This window comes from Seriola dumerili, unplaced genomic scaffold (assembly GCF_002260705.1).
Source record: "Seriola dumerili isolate Sdu_G_001 unplaced genomic scaffold, Sdu_1.0 BDQW01000016.1, whole genome shotgun sequence".
Classification (NCBI taxonomy): Eukaryota; Metazoa; Chordata; class Actinopteri; order Carangiformes; family Carangidae; genus Seriola; species Seriola dumerili.
Window position 1 is genome coordinate 1,079,933 of NW_019174271.1, and position 20,828 is coordinate 1,100,760.

Here is a 20,828-nt window from a genome sequence, read left to right on the forward strand (position 1 = left end):
TTGATTTTGGCAGCTTGTTGTAATTTGTGCTACTTTTCATGCCATACCAAATCGCAGAGGTTTTCAAACTGTAAGGAAGGTGCAGAGTAAGACCGGAGACAAACATACTGTGTAACGTGAGAAGGACAGGTGTATACTGATGTTCTAAGAACAACAGGTTGTTATTGTATACTGACAATGCATCAGTGGCATGATTAAGGAAAGCTACTTCACATATACGTTGAGAAACCGTTCTTATTGAAAATGAAAAATTATATAGTATATGCTGACATAAATACACACATAGAAATATCAAGTCTCATAATAGTCAGATCAAACACAAACAGCCTTAACGTCCTGTTGCTGTTGAACTTTGACTTTTATTTTGGAAGATATATTTGGCCAAACAATATTTACCAATATCAAGAAACAGTACAATATAACACTGATTGAATGACACTACAGGCTGATAAATATGTGGTTTATTTCCATAAAAATACTCAGAGGAAACAGAGTGTACAGTACAGCAGTGAAGACAATAAAGCTCCATCTTCATCTGGTTTTCTGATAAAACACCACAGTGAGGAGCTGCCGCTGTGTGTGTGATATACAACAGTGACCCATCACAGGAAACACCCTCTGTGCCTCTGGTGTAATGACTGAATTCACATTTGCGACTTCAGCATCAATGATAACACTCCAGTCACAAGACACACCCACGGCATGAGAAAAGAAAAACAAGCACAATGATGATTACATGAGAGGCTCAGACCGGGGCCACCTCCCTGAGAAAGGCCTCCGTCCCCGGCCTGAAGCACATGGAAACAGAGCCAGAGATGATGGAGTAGAGACGTCGTTGCGGGGCAGCTCCCTCCAACTGGAAACCAGCTGCTCAGGTCAGGGATCAGACTGGGCAGGAGCACTGAGGCGACACTGTAATGACAGCAGCTACCTGCAAAACACAAGCAGAGTGGACAATAGGCATCAATCACCCAGCAGACACCGCTGCCTCACACTCAGGGATGGCGCTGTCAGCGTTCTCAAAGCACAAGCACAATGTAGATCCCTGCCCTGGGATTGTTATTCCCTTTCATTTGTAAATTTTTAATTGGTAAGAAACCAATTTATTCTTTTTTATTCCAAAAGTCTCACAGGTTGTGGGAAGTAATTTATGATTGGTGGTCAACGGTTGAGTTTTAATTAAGTCCAGGCCACAGTTCACGGTGCAGAAGACGGAAGGGGTTCATTAATCACCGACCAGCAGACTGGCCTTGTACATGAAAGGCCAGAGCGCATCACTTTTGTCTGAATTACAGTTAATAGTTGGCTAACAGGAAACATGTGAGTGAATTAAGCCACAGAAGGAAGAAGATTCAGAGGATTATGTCAGCGTTTGACGAACAGAAATAAATTAAATCTGATCAAAATATGGATTTAGAAATCAGTCCGGGGCACTTCCCAAATCTGTGTACACTGACTGATGTTCCAATTCAAAGGTTAATATCAGCTCTGGTTTATTGATCCAAGCCTTCTCACAATGACAGGAAACTCCAAAAGATGAAAAATTAGCTTTATTTGAAAAGTTTTCAAGTCAAAGGTTTTTTGGATGGAGTGAGCTTCGCCTGACAAACACTACAGTCCGTTAATGGAAAGTCCTGTGCAGAGCTGAAAGGAAACGACTGTTTGCCAGAAGACATGGATGAAAGAAAAGCTTGGATTGAGAGTAGTAGAAATTAATATTTGTTGTTTGAGTTATTGGGCTTCAAAATGTGCTATGATATATACTGTATATCATGTAAACATCCAACAAGAAGAAAAAGAAATAAATTAAAATGCAAAAAATAAATAAGTAAATACCCAATATATAAAATACCAAACAGAGAAAGCAAAGCAAATCCAATCCAGATAACTATAACAAAAAACAACAACAAAAAAGAGGTGTGTCACGTCCTTGAGGTAAGTAGGGGTAAGGGATGGACCCAAATGCGGAGACGGTAGCCGTGTCAAAGAATTTATTCCAAAAGAAACAAAGTCCAAACCAGAGTCACCGGAACACACATTAAACCTCACAAGAAACAAACAATGATCCCACAAGGACAAGACAGAACAAGGGCTCTTAAAAAAGGAACAGAACTGATTAACAATGGAGAACAGGTGGGGAAGCAGACACAGGTGGGACACATCAGGGATGATTAACAAAAGGAAGCAAAACTAGAACTCAGACACTGGGGTGACATGACTATCAAAATAAAACAGGAAGTGCACAGGGAAACAGAGCACAAGACAGGGAAGACTAAACTAACCAGAACACCCAAACCAGAAACACTCAGAACCCAGAACAGAAACCCAAAACACAGAAAACCCAACCAAGAAAGTCCAAAAACCAAAAACCTGGAGCCTCCAGGCTGAGACCATGACAAGGTGTACTTTTCTGATACCCAAAACCAGTGCTGTGCCAGTTCACACTTAAAATGAATTAGCTCAAAGTTCAGTACATACAAACCAAAATTAATTAATTCATGTTCATAGTTCATTTTTTAAAATTATGAACTAAGTTCACAATTCCAAAAATGAACTAGTTCATGGTCATTTGTTCCATTTTTTAAAAATGAATAGGCTGATATTCTTTTTCAATAGAACCTCCTTCTACCCTCCATCACCAGCCCCAAATCACCGCCACTCCCAAACTAAACGAATTATTGTATATACCACTGAAGAATCACAGATACGAGTTACATTTATGATCTGTATATAAATATAATCTGTCCGAGTCTTCACTTGTTTGTTCATGAAACTGCTTCAAATGCTCAAATAAACTGGCTTCAGCAGTAGCAGATGCGTCTGTCCCGTCTGTACCGCTGACACCAGCCAAGCTGGGGCGTGTCATTGAGACATCATGCGGGGTGCCGTAAAACTGTTGTATGTTCACGTTCAACATTTGTAAACTGATTCGTATTCAATGAACAGCGTTCATTTCAACACATTCATGCACACCACTGCTCAAAACCCTTTATAAAAAAGTGTGTACAAGAAAAAGAAGACATTATACAAATGATTCCAATAATCCATCCGATTATCAATTATCCATCTTTCACATATTTTCCTGTTGCTACCTGATAAAAAAGAAATTCTTTCCATTTTAAAGATTTCATGAGTAATGTCAATCATCCACAGTAGGTGTCTCTGGTATGAGCCACTTTCTATCGCAAGCAGCACTTAGAATCTGAAATAAATATCCATCCAAAGAAGTAGCATTTTCTAGTAGCAGGGCGCCATGTACAGGGTCTCTAGCTCATATGGGATGTCCACCTGAAATACCTTTTATAAAACTTTGCGAACCGTTCGCCTCAGGACGGAATTAGTAACAGACATAACCAAAACATATGATAATGATTTGCCTCGGAGAACCCGCACTCTCTCCACTTGAGCCATTTCTAAAGCAGAACAGTGAATACTTTTTAATTCTGTGGTTGAGTAGAAAACATTGGGAAGCTACAAATAACATATGTAGCAGATAAACACATTAACTTAACACACTTTTAACCAAGGCCACAAGAGCTTAATAATAAGGAAGTGCTCTATCCAATCAGAATGCAGGCACCATATGCTAGTTAGTGGTTTTCAAACCAAGTAACTTAGGGCAAGTTAATGTCTCAAGACACACCTGTGTTCATATCGCTGTTAAACAGCCTCTATAACACGTGTTCTCTCTCTTATCACTCTGTAAACATTTGTTTTTATTTACTGACGCCAAATAAAATTGGACAAACGACCATTTTACTCATGAAATATTTAACAAAATAAAGAGACAGGTCTCAAATTAAAAATGAGGTAATGGAACTGAAGAGAGGGAGAGACAGAAAAGTGCGTGTATTTGTGTGTGTGGGTGTGATCGTGTGTGTGCGCGTGTGTGTGTGTGTGTGTGTGAGAGAGAGAGAGAGAGAGAGAGAGAGAGACAGGAGTAGATCTAGCCGTGGTCGAGCAAGATGCAATCACTCTTTACAGACCGAGCTCAGAAGAAAGACATACACTGAGAGTAAAAAACTAACTGCCATGAATACAACCACAGTATCAATGCAGCGGAAAAGACAATGTGTTGTCGGAAATTGTAAATGTAACATCAATTTGAATCTGCATTAAAACGTTTGCTATTGCAAATACATTTTCCTACTTAAAGGCTTGTTAGACAGCCTGTCGCTGCTCGCAGATTCTTTTCATCTTTGCTGGTCCTAAAGAGAGGGGCCAGTACTGAATGCTAAGTCACACAGGTGGAGTGTGGAAAACAAGCAGGGAGGGATGTGGTTGGGTAGTCTGATGAAGAAGCCAACCAAACCTGATCTAGTGGGAGTTCACTAAGTTTGAGTTTCATTGTCTGGTAAATACGGAACTCTGCACATTCCCCCTTTTCTGTTGACGATTCCATGACCATCCGACTCCGTAGTGACCTAAAGAATGAGATACAAGTGGGTACAAGTGGCTGAACTGAGTTTCCTCTGCAGGGTGTCCGGGCTCAGCCTTGGAGACAGGATGAGCAGCTCGGACGTCCGGAAGGAGCTCGGAGTCCTGAATGCATTTTCTTTGGAGGTTTTCTGAGCACGTCCAACTGGGAGGAGACCCTGAGGTAGAACCAGAACTTGTTGGAGGGATTACATATCCCATCTGGCCTTGGAACGCCTCAGGAGCCCCCAGGAGGAGCTGAAAAGAGGGATGTCTAGGATGCCCTGCTTAGTCTACTGCCACCACCCACTGACCCTGGATAAGCGGAGGAAAATGAATGGATGAATTGGATGTTGATGATTCCTGTTTGAATGGGTCTTGAATCCAGTCATAGTCCTCAAGGTCAGCCCCACGTGTAAAATAGCATTCAAGTCTCTCTCGTCTGAAGGTGTGTGGCGAATGCAGCGCACTCCCTGGCTGCCTGTGGGGCAGCTAATGCTAGTGGGAACATGTCCATGGAGCCCTGGTCCAGAGCCTCATGCCACAGGGGAAGCTTGTCCATGAACTCCCAAATCCTGCCCTGAAGCCTGGTGTTTAACTCCTATTCATGAAGTTCATAGACATGACAGGACTTTCCTCCATGACAGCCAGCATACCTGTGTGGAGAGTAAGGCTTTAGTGATTAGCTCCCATCTCAGCACACAGGTAAGGATGACACCTGGAGGGAGCAATACACCATCTTCCATGGCCTCTGACTTGAAGGTGCAATAAGTCCCATTGCATGCCATAGGCCATAGGTCTGATGAAGCAAAATAACCACACTGTCCGCAAAAAGCAGAGGTGATTCTGAGGTCTCCAAACCGGATACTTTCTTCCCCCTGGCTGCACCTTGACCCCTCCACTATCCTTGCAAAGGGTAAAGAGCTGGTTCACTGTTAAAGTACATGCCCAGATCAGAATCCGCATTGGTCCTCCTGGAGTTCCAGGGGAAGGCTGAACAGTGTGATACCCTGATAACTAGAGCACACTCTCCAGTCCCCCCTTTTTTTTTTTTTAAATACAGGAACCACCACCACAGTCTGCCAGTGCACAGGCGTGTCAGCTAAGACAGCTCATCAATGTCCAGAGCCTTCAGTTTCTCTGGGCGAATCTCACCTGCATCTGTTGCCTTGTTGCTGAGGAGCCTCTTGAACTCCCTCAGAGACAGGAGTGCAGCATCTCCTGAATATTCAAACTCTGCTTCCTCCTCAGAGGATGCAGGGCTGCTGCTGCTGCTGCTGCTGCTGCTGCTGTGATTGCAGCTGCAGGAGATGCAAAAACCCAGGTGTGGGAGGAGTTTGGGGGGCTATGGAGAAGGACTTTGGGTTGGGATCAAAGAAATTCTGGCAAACCATCGAGTGACTCAAGAAGGGAATGCTGGTGTTAAAGATATCTAGTTCAGTCAAACCACTAGTTTCAAGAGCTTTCCAATCAGTGTTTATAGTTGGTCATTGTTTTTCCATTATTGTTTTATATTTACTTAATTTAATTCAAATTTCATAGAGGAATTGTCTTTCTTCTTGTCTCAATGTGTCCACTTTACTGATTAATAAAATCACCTCCTCATGGTCGTCTCCCTCCTCCACTCAGACTAGTTCCAGGTCACATCCCTGTTTATCCAGAGTCAGAGAAAATATGAAGCATTTGTGTGAAAGTTTATCATGATTGCTGTGAAATCTTCAATAATGGCTAAAAGTGTTTTTGTGAGGTCACACTGTCCTTGACCTTTGACCTTTGACCACTAAAAATTAATAACTTCATCCTTTAGTCTAAGTGAATGTTTGTACCCAATTTGAAGAAGTTCCGTCAAGGTGCTACTGAGATATCACGTCCAGGAGAATGGGACGGACGGACGACCTGAAAACAATACGGCTCCAGCATGGATAAAAATTCAACTGAATTGCGTCAAGTTAAGAGAGTTTATAGAATCTGATATCACAGAAAAAACAAATACAAGTTTAGACTAAATATACACATTTCCCCCACAACGCAGCCTGACATAATTGTTATTGTCTGATCGTGACTAGAATTCAGTTCACTAAGGTTGAAAAGGTTAGACAGTGCCCGGGTCAGGTTACTGTTACTGCAGTCACTCAGGGATGCAATAACGCAGCAGGTGACAGTCTACCAAAGGTGGAGATCCACAGATGGATACTGAGATACTCATCACTAAACACCTACAGAGATCTACCTGCATGATACCATCAACCTGTGATTCTGTCTTCTCATTTTGTCTCCTCTCCAGCCTGTAACCTCCAGAATCTTCAAAATAATCATGGAATGAGCCGCCTGCAGCAACGCTCCCACACGCACGCATGCACGCACGCACTTACACACCCACACACACAGACACAAGCACACACACACACACACACAGAATTAAACAGAGAGACACCTAGGCGATCCCTGCCAGAGCAGCAAATTTTATTTCTTTTCATATCATAGATATTTTCTGTGGCAGTTATTTTCATTTATACTGAATTTTATTTTGATGCTTTGGCTGTACTGGTACAGAAGATTTAAACTGAATAGAACTATGTGAGGAGGGAAAACGCAGCAGAGCCAGAGGTTTAGCATTGTGGCAAATTTCACATATTTATGCAAAAATTGTGAACAAAGAGCAACAAATTTGCCTCCTGTAGTCCCGAAACAAACAGAGATGTGCTAATAATTCTTCTAGACAAACCAACAGACAGGTAGGTAGGTAGGATCTTACAAACAAAAATAAAAAAATCTGTCAGACATGTGCCTTTCATTCACTCCAACAGCAGAGATCATTGACAGATAAGAGAACGTAGAAAAAGAACACAGACTGTCGGAGCGAGAGGGGATGACTGAGGGAAGGCGTGTACGAGAAGGAGAGAATTGAGCGAGAGGGAGAGAATAAGGAGAACGGCAGGGAGAGGAAGAGTGATAAGAGTAGGATGAAGTTTGACAGGAGAATGAACACGGTTACAATGCAGAGCCCGTCCGTGAAAAGACCCGAGGCGTACGTCAGATTGGTGATTTTGTGCCCGTCTGCACAGCGCTCCAATCCTGACCACCTGGAAGGATGCCAGCTCAGGAGGAGAGGAGGTGGATGGAGCAGATTTATGTCAAGGTAGATCTTTGTGTGTGTGTGTGTGTGTGTGTGTGTGTGTGTGTGTGTGTGTGTGTTTAGAGGTTGTGCGTATGGAGAGAGAGAGAGAGAGAGAGAGATGTAAAGATAGTTCTTTGTAGAGATCAGAGTCCATGGGGTGTGTCTGTTTGGCTCACACAGTCAGAGAGTGTTGCCAGTCACAACCACATCAAAGCTCTGCCTGCCTGCCACCACCGAGAACCCCCGCCCCCCCCTGCTCACGGACGACAAGCACACTCACACACACACACACATACAAACATACACACACACACACACACACTTGTATGACTACAATCATTCTTCAGTCCATAATGCTGCCATCAACCATTTGCTCTTTGTCTTAACCTTTAAACCTCGAAGGATCATTTTGGTTAATTACAGCTAATTCTTATAGTGAGGGACCTAATTTCTGTGAGTTATGACAATGGTGAAATCTGAAAGAAGAAACACGAGCAGTGAGATGATCAGACAGGCTGTGAACGAGCCAAGCATCCAAACTAAACAACTTCACATGGGGGCGAGACTCTCTCATGAGGTTCCACCACCAACAAGGGGAACTAGCACTAACACTGGCTGGATGATCTCCTAGTGTATTGCATGTCTGCTGCAAGCTGACCACTAATGGCTGTGCAAAATATTATCAAGTACATTTTCAAGTCATTTTTAATCAATTTGCCAAAAGTCACAAATTAGATTAATCAGAACAAAATAAAAAGAATTACTGCAGTTGTTTCCTCCACAAACCAGCCGAGTATCAGGAAACATGGTCACAGTCTTTTCTTCCTGAGTTACAGTGTTGAATAATGACCAGAAGTGTGTTTACAGAACATTATGATGACACAGTGAAGTTGACCTTTGACCTTTTGGATACAAAATGTCATCACTTTTGTCCTTATAGACATTTGAGTTAAACTGTGTCATGATAAGTGAGTGAATTTGTGAGTTGGATCGCTGTGACCTTGACCTTTAACCTTTGACCACCAAAATCTAATCAGTTCATCCTTGAGTCCAAGTGAATATTTCTGCCAAATTTGAAGAACATCCCTCACAGCATTACTAAGACATCGCATTCACAAGGCCAAAACAGTATTTTGTGAGGTCATAGCGACCTTGACCTTTGGGCTCTAGCTGTCGCCAGCGTGGAGGCATAGGAAAGACAGTCTTTATAATCTGTACAACATGACACCCTCCAACTCTAAACCCTCAGTTACATTGTTACCTTATAGATCACACTGGCTGTGAACATGTTGTGTTTGGTTTTTTTTTTTTATGTTTGTTGTGTTAAATTTTTCATCTAAAAACTGTGACGGTAGATTCTGTTCTGTTTGGAACTGATAATTGAACATTTTTAATTTGTCTTTTTTACTATAATAGTGTTAAGCTGTCCATTGATATGTCGGCAGACAGACGTTCTGAAACCAGCTGGTAGAAATACTTCACTGATAAAGCAGAAGCTAGGTTTGCATGAACAATAATGAAATGTAAAATGTCGCACTTTGAAGGTAGGTCGGCATGTACCTCACTCCATACAGTGACAGTGATGGGAGTAAATCTTGATGATCTTGTAATACACTGCATTGCACTAGTGACATAATTTGTGATTTGTCTTTTATTGACTCATAAAAGGTGATTAATGAAGAAAACTGAAGTCCTTTAAAGATTGTAAAGTAGATTTTTATAACTGCCCCTCATCTTTTGATGAATCATCCCATGAATCATCACACACAGTGAGCTGTGTTGGCCTTAGCATGACTCTCACTGGGTCCTTCCTGAGAGGAACTGCAGACACAACAGACGTCTAGTGGAGATACTCACTGAATTTGTCAAAGTGTATTGGATTAGAATTGCTTACTCTACCTTTAATTGATTTGCGTTACACAGGTTATTCAAACTGCAAATTTATAAAGCAAGTGCCACATAAATGCAAAAAAACGTGTTTTCATTTCAGTTTTATAAAATATTGCTTTGTCACACAGTCTGAAAAACCACATCATGCAGCTGTATAATATTTTTTTTCCAATTTCATGTATTTGTTAGTTTGTGATTTCAAATTGTGCATTAAGAAGGTTAATGGAAACGTGCCAAATGACTGGTAAGCCAGGTCTGAACCACTCAAGAGAAAATTGGTCATAGGTGAAAACAGGTTGAAAGCCACAAATTCTCTTGAATCAGTTGTACGTGACACTGAAGAGAAAATGTGTTTGTACGAGTGGTTCTTGCACAAGTTGATTTTTCCTCACTAAATAATGTTTCCTTCAAAATGTATTTGCTGATGGGAATTAGCTGTATATGTACAGTATGTTTTGTGGAAAAACAGGCCACACAGTTTTAAACCACACAAACCTGGTATATACAGTAGTTCACATGAAGGAGTCTTGAGAAGTGGAGTCACATCATCACTAAAACACCGGCCCTATTTCAGTGAGTTCAAATGAGTTCTCAAGTTTCACAATAAACTACATCAACAGACATTACACCATCCAATACTAAACAACAGTGTGATGTCCACGGATCAGCCACAGCATGAAAACAGGCGCCTGGTCTCAGTGTTTTCGTTGATGGGTGTATATCTGACTGAGGTAGTTACAGTGGTTTATCCAGAGTGGTGAGAGATTTAGGGTTTTCAGTCTTGTGTAGATCAATACAGACAAATTGGTTTGTGCTGTCCTCCCCCCATTTTCAAAACACACCGTCCAGATGCAGGGAGCTAATAGGTCAAATCAATCACAGCCAAAAGTGGCTCCATGGCACTGCCATTGATTGTCAGTCAGCAGCTGGATGAATGGCATCTCTGTAATGTTGTGGAGATGTGGAGAGAATGTATGTCACAAAAACACAAACCCTTCACCCACAACCTGAAATCTGAAGTAACTAAATCCTGGTTACAAAAGCACGAGTCACAGGCTACACACAGTGACTTTGATTGATGGGTTGATTTACTGTACATCATTTACACATTACTACAGAAACATGAGGCTGAATTAGATTTGTTTCCTAACACTAAACCTCTCAGGCTTAATCCTTATTGGTTGATTTGAGGTTTCACACTCTTTCTGTTTATACTTTCACCTTTTACGGTTAAATTGAACTAGGTCAAAACCTGGTATATGGCTGGACCATGTATGGTCAATATGTGAAACTGAGGCTACGTCCACACTACCACATTTTCGATCCATACTGCACACACACACCTGAAAATGCACATCACATGACCATTCACATACACTGAGCATGTGTGAGCCGGTGTAAACAGGAAGTAGATTGTCTACTTTGCAGTTAGGTTAGGTTAGTTGCACAAAATACTACAAACCAGGAACAGCAAAGACAGTTGTAGCATTAAAATGCAGAATTTAACTGAACAACAGCTGCTAGCAAAGACAACAACGTGAGTAAAACTGTAATTCATTACCATGTTGTATTCACAACTGGCAGTTGTAGACTGGTAGACAACCCCAGAGTATTCAAATTAAAACAGATCCAGAAGCATTTCCAAAACTTGCCTTTTTCAGGGCTCGAAAACTCCAGAGTAGTTGGAGGCCAGGAGGAAACGTAGGAAAAGAGATGCATTTTAAAACAAAACGTAGTAGTATGGACAAAGTTGCTAGATTTGTTGCTAGGTGCTTTTTTGAAAATAAGTCTCTAAATCTTGTGACAAATGCTCTATGTTGGCACCACTGCAGGATGTAAACACCCCTAATAGAAACTGTTTGCACCAATTCATTTTGAAAGAGAAACGGCCAATGAGGAAACACTGACTAATCACTCACATGGCAACCAGCTGACCAATGGTGGAACTATGATCACTCAACACTATCACTCAGTCATTCAGTCAGTCATGGACATTGATTAGGTCCATAGCAACTGTCTATATTCACACCTCTACCACATACAGAGCCGCATTCTGGAAATATGAGAAATGTAAGTATTGTAATTATTCTCATTTTCAGCTCTGAAGACTGAAGCATCTACTCTCTGTGCTGCCCAGAGGATCAAACCAATGAACCTAGACACTAGAGATGTAGAGCTGCAGGGTTTGGTGTTAATTCTTGGTTTGACACTACACACAGTTCCTTTCATATCGTATCATATCATATCATGTCATATCAGTGACTTAATGTTAATATCAAAAATGTTGGTAAAGACCATTATATACTGTATATAGTTGGGTTCAATACTTGATCACAGTTTATCAGTAATTGCTGTAATTAATCCTGTTAATTATAACTTTTTTAATTGTATTTTTTGGGGGTGGGGGGGGATGGGGGGCAGTGAGCAGAGTTAATAGATTAGCGTGAGTATCTGAGAGGAGATAGCTGGATGGTGCTGTGAACTAGGTCTAAAGACTCAACAATATATTTTGGGAAATGGCCGAGGCACGGACACGACCAAAGAAAAGACATTCGGAAGAATATATGGCGAGGAGAGAAATGGAGAAGGAACGAACGAAGACCTGCATTTATATTGGGGAATCGATTCAAAGGTGGCGAGAACTCCGCCGGCAGAAGGGCTTCCCGTCTGATGCAAACATGGCGGCGGCGGCGGGAGGGGGGGCGGGGGCGAGCTTGCTCTGTTTTGTTTGGTATTTACTTCGAACGTCAACAGAAGTGACGTCATGCAGGAATGCATAGTGCACCTTTAACTCAAGTTATATTTTGCAATCAGGCTTCACAATTTTACAAATATTGCAATAAATCTTGACCCTCATTTAACCAATAATCATGTATTCATTATCTACAACATCCTATTTTTTCCTAAGTTGGTCTTGAAAATCATTGAACCAATAGTGACCAGTAATACATGTACGTATTTGTTTGTGTTTACAAGTGTAAGATCTTTGATGACAAATGGCCGCCAGCTGACAAAAACAATCTCTTCCCCCCTTCAATTTTCAGTCTATTACCAAGATAGAACTCAAAAAGACAGTCGCACCACTATCAGAGTGATCTCAGCAGCACTCCATCCTGCAGCAGCATTTAAAAACAATATGGTCAAAGATTCTTTTTCTATAGTTACAGAAAATATGTTGGATGAGATATCGTGTCATATCAAAGCCATTACCTCTCTCTGTCATCTGAAAGACACACATAATCTGTTACAGACTGAAGAACTAAACTGTAATCACTGACTGTCATCATTTCCACCACCCACCACCCACATGTCCCATCTCAGCCATCGTGTCTCTGTGTGCTGTTTTGCTTGTTTCTGTATTGATAATGTCTTATCTCATTTTGTATTCATTTGTCTTTGCCAGTTTCTGTTATCTGTGAGCTGCTTTGATGTTTGAAGAAAAGGACGGTGCCAGTTAAAGGAAAAAGAAAAGGTTTTTAACTCAGCTGGGCCTGTAACATGATTAACCCTTTTTCACTTAAAGTGAAAGTGAGTGAAAGTCAACTAAAGCAAATACTGACAAATACTGGAAGACAACATTTGAACACCAGTAGAAAATGATTTATCTTTTTTATTATCTCAACCTCATTGCTGCACATTATTCATATCTGGTCAGATTTAACTTAAACATGAAGCTTTTAAATGATCAAAATTTTTCAACTAGAGTTTTTGTTGCTAGAGGTAAACTAATACAATCTCTCTAAAATGGAAAGACTTCATTCTCTGAAGATTTCATGACAGTCTGAACTTTAGGTTTACATAATTTCTGTGTAGAAATGGAAATTTTGGCTTAATGGTGGCAATAGAGAAAAATTCAATGGGTCCATGACTTCATCTATAACACCTATCGTAAATTCTCTCTCTTCAGCTGGTGGCCTGAGGCTTTATTTACCTCAGTGGCAGAGACAACCAGGCCTTTATTTAGGATATGCTTTTATTAGGGACAGACATTAAATTCAGGGGGGATAAACAGCTTCTCAGTGAAAACCACACAAGTTTGATTTTATACGTGTATCATGATTCTGGAATCAACTAATGGTAGGGAGAGAAAATTGGACATAATAGAGGAGCTAAATAACGTTAGCCATGGTGAAGTTGGTATGCTGAGTGAGGGGCATCTGCAGGGGAAAGCAGAGAAGCCTGCAGGGGAAATGTGACCAAAACTGCACAGAAAACACAGAGATGTTAAGTTACGGGTAAGAGTGAAGGGGAGAGAGAGAGAGAGAGAGAGAGAGAGAGAGAGAGAGAGAGAGAGAGGGTGCAACATGTCTGTGACAGACGGGGGGCGAGAGGTAGGCTATGTAATTTAATATGAGAGAAAGAGAGAGAGAGAAAGAAAGAGCGAGCACTATGTAACATTATGTCATCCAGACATAGTCTTGACATTGTGTGTCAGATTGCATCACTATTTTCTCTTCCTGAGATCAACAGCAATCAGTGAAAATTCTCTTTTGTGGTTTTGAAATTTAAGATTAACGTTATAAAACTCCTGGCGGTGCCTTGCTGTCCCTTCCTGTTTAACAAGATGTTGCCTAGCAACACAAACAACAGACACTGAGATTCAGGAACTATAGATGTGTCCCAAATCAGGGGCCGCATCCCTTGGAGGTCTACTAAGGTATGGCCCTTCATAGCCGCCGTGGACTGTGAAGAACAAACCAAACTGAGACGGTCTGGCCTATGGACAAAATGAGACTGTTTGTCACCTAGCAACCTTGACAACACATTTTAACAGTTGTACCGTTGATGAATCATAATGACTGGTGGTTTCTAATTTGGTGCTGACATTCGTGCTTTACAGACTTTTCAGCCCTCTCATCTAATGCCACCATGAGGTTTTTTTTTAATGTCTCAAAAACTATTGAATAGATTGATATGAATTTTGGTGGAAACATTCACTTTTCTCTCAGGATGAATTGTAATAACGTTGTTGATTCCCTGACTTTTAATCTAGAGCCACCATTGGCTCAAAATGTCTAATCCTTTATTTATGACAACATTCCCATCATCTTCAGCTGCACTTTGTATTTAACACTAATTGGCAAATATTTTGATGCTAAAATTCTAAAATTAAGGTAATAACTGTGGTACAATATTACCTGCTACACACTAACCTGCTAACATTGTCATTACGGACATGCTAGCATTGTGGAAATCAGCTACAGCCCTCAGTCTAGAGCTGCTAGCCTGGCTGTGGCTCATGTTGCTCTTATGCCTCTACTCAACCTTTAGTTCAGTTTAACCATAGACTGTAAATAAAGAGCCTAAATAAAAAGCCTCTGTGACATCACCCACACGTTTCTGAAGCTCAAAGTGAGCTGCTCTAACGTTGCCATCTTGGCAGTGTCTGACCCCGCCCCTAACTACCAGCTGATCCATAAATGGACAAAGAGGAGTGGTGTGTGTGTGGATCTGAGACTTCAGTGCATGTCGGTTTGTGGCAAGCATACACTCACCCACCTGTCACTCAAAGAGGCCACGCCCTCAATTCTCCATAACGTTAGTCCTTAATAAAATGTAATCAGGTGAGTTATATAAACAGTTTTCATGAAAGAGGAAATTAGCTCTAGAGACCAAAACTTTTTTTGTACCAGGCTGTAAACATGTTTATTTCTGCTGTAAAGTTGGACATTTTAACATGGGAGTCTATGGGGACTGACTCACTGTTGGAGCCAGACTCTAGTGGCCATTAGAGGAACTGCAGCTTTTGGTTCTTCAGTGTTGAATTCATGATTCAGCCTCAGAGGTTGAAGTTTGGTTTCACAAGTTTGATGAACAACAAAAAATGACAATATTAAAGAATGACTTGTGGTATTTTTCTCATGTTACTTGTACTATTGACCGTTGTTAAATACTGTGACTTGTGCCATCTCAATTTTTTGCCAAGTCACTCAGTGCACTAAGAGTAAAAACCACATTCAGACTGTTTCAGGCAGCTGAACCCCTTCAATATGTCACTCTTAGCTGTCTCAGTCCCATGGCTGTTCTCATATGATGTGATTCAGCATTAAGCCTTCCACTGGAGGATGACACTCATTTCACCTGTTTAGGTAATCAGTCAGCTTTAAGTAATCTCAGATCTCCTGGAAAGCTGTTAGCAGTGCATGCTGGGAGCTGAGCAACCACGCAGGCTTTGGAGTGTTTGCTTGTGTTCTGCAGTAGAGGGAAGAGTGGCATTTTGATTTGATTGGGGATTAAAGGTCATGAGGAAGTATTTAAATGCTCCTGCTCAACTTTGGGCTAATCATTCCTCCTCAGCTGTGAGTTGGAGGAGTCGGGAGCGCTCTCAGATCACCGTTGTCACAGTGTGTTGTCTCCCACTTTGCGGTGACAGAGCCTTACCCACCCAGCAGTAATCCCCTGCAGCAAAGTTTGGAGTAAGCTGACGGCATGGAAAAAGATAAATAAGGATTTTCATTTTTCACCCTGTAATGAAAAATTGCATAGCACTTTCTCTCCTCGCTGCATTTATCTCTAATACAGTTTCAGATATGACCATGCTGTAATTTACCACAATGCACAAAAACGTTCCACCTTGGGTTTTTAAGAGGCCAAACAACTGAAACTTATTCAAATCTTTTTTTTTTTTTTTTTTTACTTCAAGACGGAGCATACACACATTTAACATCTGCAAACCTTCCCCTCTGTTCCACCAACGCCGGGCTGAGTAAGTAACACATCTGAACGCACAGGAAACTTCTCCCACTTAGAGAAGAGAGATTGAGGACGTCAGTGACAAATGTCTTGCATTAACTTTGTTGTTTATTTTTCCCCCGGAAGATGTGAAATAACCCTATTAAATCAAGTAGTCACTTGGCCATTAATCTCAATGCAGCTGACTAGTCCCTCAAAGCTAATGGGGTTTAGAATTTGCATGAGGCGAGTTTACCCACAAAGCTTTGCCTAAGAGGATTGCTGTTCAGACACAGAGCTTATTGTCACACTTGTTCATAGACATGGATTAACGATACTAGGCCCAAAGAACTCCACTAACTGTGGCAGCAACTCACAATTCCCCTTCACTGGCTCAGATCTGTTTTAGAGGGACACACATTCAGACAGTCTGCAGCATACATGGCAAAGTACCTCATTTGGTTAATACATAGAAATACTTGTCCAGTGCTGGATTGTTAAGCATCCATCAAAATCATGTCCTCAAGCATACCGTTCTTGTTTAAGCTATAAAAGTAAGGAGAAAGCTAAATATGATGATTGTTTTTTTGGGCCCTTGCTTGAAATTAATGAAATTCCGCGACACTTCTCATTCCCTTCGCCAGAATATCGATTTCTCTTTCAATATTTATTTTTGTCATATCGTGGCAGTGCTCCTGAATTCCTGCGCTGTGTTGTCAACTTAGTTTTTTACATCATTTGAATAAGCCTCTTTCAGTGTGAGCGTGTCTGCTGTGTTTCATAGTGACTAAAGCAGCTTTAGAGGCTAAATATAACATGTATCCACTGCATTAATTCTTTAATATTTATCAGTGGGAAAAGGTGCTTGAAATGTGGCTTATACCCACAGTTAAAATTCAGTAGGAAAACAGCAAAAAAAAAATACACAAGTTCTGCTCAAGTTGTGACAGCAAACAAACAAACACTCACACACACACATACAAATACACATACATACACACACACACGCACACGCACACACAGACTGCACTTCCACGACAGCTTAAATCCTTCAATATCCCTTGGAAAAACTACATCTTCTCTACCGCTGCCCACATTACCAGTTACCAGTCCACAGAGTGAATCACAATGGTAATTTAAGCGTTCACTTGTATGATGGACTGTTACAACACAGCATCAGAATTTAAGCAGTTTATTCCTGTGAAGTGGCGAGTTAAACATCCTCACTGTAAACCAACAGGGATTTTAGGGGGTAAACGGACACAGTCTTTAGTTTTCTGCTGAGCCATCTCTGTGGTTTCTGTTCTGACTTATTTTTATTCAGGGTCACTACAGGACCGGAGGTGACACACAGAGGTGATGGCTTATGAGCGAGTTGCTCTTGCCCCCTTGTTGCACCTGTTCTCAGATATGGAGCACCGACCGACCCAGCGCATCCGCCCGAAAATTCCCAAAGGTCTGTGTCTCACTGCTGCACATAAAGTGTCCACAGAGGGGGGTTGACAGAATAAAAAGCTGAGACAGACACGGTGACAGCTTAATCAAATACTTTGTCCCTGCCCTTCAAAACAACCCACATAAGCATTTTCTTATCAGACACCACAGTTAGCAGGATGACATTGTTTTGCATTCAAGAATCATTAACTATGAATTTTACTAAATTATTTACGTGACCCTTCTCTGATCTGCCACCTCTACGATTAAGGTTTAGAGACAAAACCTACTTGGTTAAGGAGAGAGAGAGGCCATGGTTTGAGTGATATGTTTATACAGTAGCTGTGTCCCAACACTATACTACATACAACATACTTTAACAACACGTGTGATGTTGGATGACAATCAAACTACAGCTTTAGAAACTAAACTTAACAAAGTTTTATTTCGATAGTGATAGTGAGAGGGACAGGAAGGTCAGGAAGAGAGAGAGAGAGAGAGAGAGAGAGAGAGAGAGAGAGAGCGAGAGAGAGAGGATGACATGTAGCAAAGGGCCGAATGTTGGACTGGAACCCAGGCTGCTGTAGTAACCACCTAAATGTTGAGCTAAATATGAAGTAAAAAGAAGACTAAAAGAAGAACTGCAAAAAGATGCAGAAAGATTGAAAGTGCTTTAGAACTTGGCAGTCAGTTCTTTTTATCAACTGGCAGAGCTAGGCGTGGTGCATTATGGGCAGGAAACTGGCCTTAATAGATGGACTGCGGTTAAAAACTAATTTGATCAATAATATAGTAAAATACAATCTACAGTCTAGTATAATAATTATAAACTCAAAATGACAAAAGTTAGAAGACTTTCAACATCCTGGTTACAATGATAAATATGTTTTAAACCACCAAGAAAAGACACTGAGACACAGGAAACTAAAGTCCTGTGTTTTGTCAAACCATCCGTCAACCACAACCTCCACTTAATGTGGACTTTGTGTCTATATACGACGTTACCTGACTTCCTCCTTTGCTCCTGCCATAAATCGAGGTAGACTAATAATAAAATTATGCATCGTAGTAAGCTGCTTGCACAGACCAGCTATGGGCTCATTTTTAAAATTAATGGTCTCAACTGTTGGTCAGAAGCAGGAAATGAACAGCTCCCATGTTGAAATGTCACACATTGTTTTTTTTTTGGGGCTTTTTATGCCTTTATTGATAGTACAGTAGAGAGACAGGAAATGGGGAGGCAGAGAGAGGGGGAATGACATGCAGTAAAGGGCCGTCTGATGCGCGATTTGAACCGGGGCCAACTGCGGCGAGGACATTAGCCTCTGCGCCTGCTCAACCAACTACGCCACTCGACGCCCCAAATGTTGCACATTGTTGACTCAACCAATTATTTCAACATCTATACTTCTGAGAGACAAAAGGTCCCACTCATATTTACATAAACATAATTCCTAGCTCCCTAACTTGATCCAAAATCAATCTTTAACCACAATCTTTAACCACAATTACTATAACACAACATATCTGTCGTTCTGTTTTTGCTCTATATTTTGTCATTTATTTATATTGTTTGTGGTACATATAAATATAAGCACACTGATGGGGTATCTAGGTATACTTATATCTATGGGCACTTACAAAATTGGTGCTGTCCAGTATATTATATCCTTTGATGTCATATTCCAGTGGGTTGGTTTGTAGACATGTATCATAGCAGCAGCCACAATTTGAATTTTTGGTCTTAAATTACACTGTCAGAACTAGGACCGACTAATTGGTCATTGGGGACGAGTTTCACATTGTGATCTAAGAGCCATGTTTTGGACTGACAACCAAAGATAATTAACAAGGTTGCTCGACTGAAGCTGTTCTGGAGGGTTGCGGTGGCACACTGATAGTTGTGCTCCACAAATAAAGATTCCTTATGACTTCAGTCAGAATTTTCACTTGTTCAAATAAAATGCCACCAGATAATATGCAGATTGGCTAGAAATTTACCAAGCAGATTTATACCATCACAGTACTGAACTCAGGAAAGATCCTGAGGTCTTTCCACCTCTGAAAAGACCAATACTAGGTCAGTGAGTAACAACTGTTGATATGTTGTTCTTTCTAACACTCTAACACTTCTGTATTATGGGCTGTAAGATGAATATTACAGCCTCATCTGGCCACAAACAGTGCTTTAGAGTATAGTCTTGTTAAACATTAATGTGTTATCATCAAATTAATTATGATATCTTTGTATGATTACTGTAAGCACCAGCCAAGTGTTATCTCATGGCGACAGTGTTTTGGTGCTTGTTTTCCTCTAAATTAGGACTAATGAAATCTGTTGAATGTATGCAGTATTTCTTTAAAAACATTTCCCTGTACTGTTGTATGTAAAAAGGAGACCAGTGCTTTACTATTAATCACACTGAGTAATTATTAAAGACTTTTACTTCTATAGGAAGTGCATTGTTGTCTTTTTTTGTCATAATAAGTAGACATAGAAAAATGTTAAGTGGCACATGATGTTTTTCTGAGGTCGTACACTGACCACTGTTTCAGTCTTTAGAAATGGCTTCACGGATATGTGGAGAATTATTCATTCAGACCCGCTTATCTGTCCACTTGATCAAAGAAATAACAACAATAACAACCTGATATCTGGCTCTATAGCTGCTAAATGCTCCACTGTGCTCATCAGTTAGTTTCTGTACAGAGGTAGTGTAGTCATAGCAATGTTAGAGTAGTGGTATTAGTGTTAGTGTTGTGGTAGTGTAGTGGTAGTTGTGGTAGTGTAGTGTTAGTACTGTTAGTGTAGTGTTAGTAGTGGTAGTGTAGTGTTAGTGTAGTGTTAATGTAGTGGTAGTTGTGGTGGTGTTAGTAATGTTAGTGTAGAGGTTGTAGTGGTAGTGTCATGTTAGTGTAGTGGTAGTAGTGTTAGTGTAGTGGAAGTAGTGTTACTGTAGTGGTTGTGTTGTGGCAGTGTAGTAGTAGTAGTAGTAGTGTTAGTTTAATGCTAATGTAATGTTAATAGTGGTAGTGTAGTGGTAGTATTAGTGTAGTGGTAATTGTGGTAGTGTGGTTGTAGTAGTGTTAGTGTAGTGGTAGTTGTGGTAGTGTAGTGTTAGTAATTTTAGTGTAGTGGTTGTAGTGGTAGTGTCAGTGTAGTGTAGTGGTAGTAGTGTTAGTGTAGTGGTAGTTGTGGTAGTGTAGTGTTAGTAATTTTAGTGTAGTGGTTGTAGTGCTAGTGTCATGTTAGTGTAGTGGTAGTAGTGTTAATGTAGTGGTAGTTGTGGTAGTGTAG

General features: G+C 40.8%; 1 protein-coding gene across 2 annotated transcripts in view; it reads right to left on the reverse strand.

Annotated features, from left to right (window-relative positions):
• Positions 1-350: 350 nt before the first annotated feature.
• Positions 351-20,828, reverse strand: part of tsnare1 (t-SNARE domain containing 1) — a 188,632-nt gene continuing 168,154 nt past the window's right edge. For both annotated transcript variants that reach the window (XM_022750926.1, XM_022750919.1), the window contains exon 12: positions 351-931. The gene's annotated coding sequence lies outside the window, so the exon portion shown is untranslated. The remainder of the gene's footprint in view (positions 932-20,828) is intronic.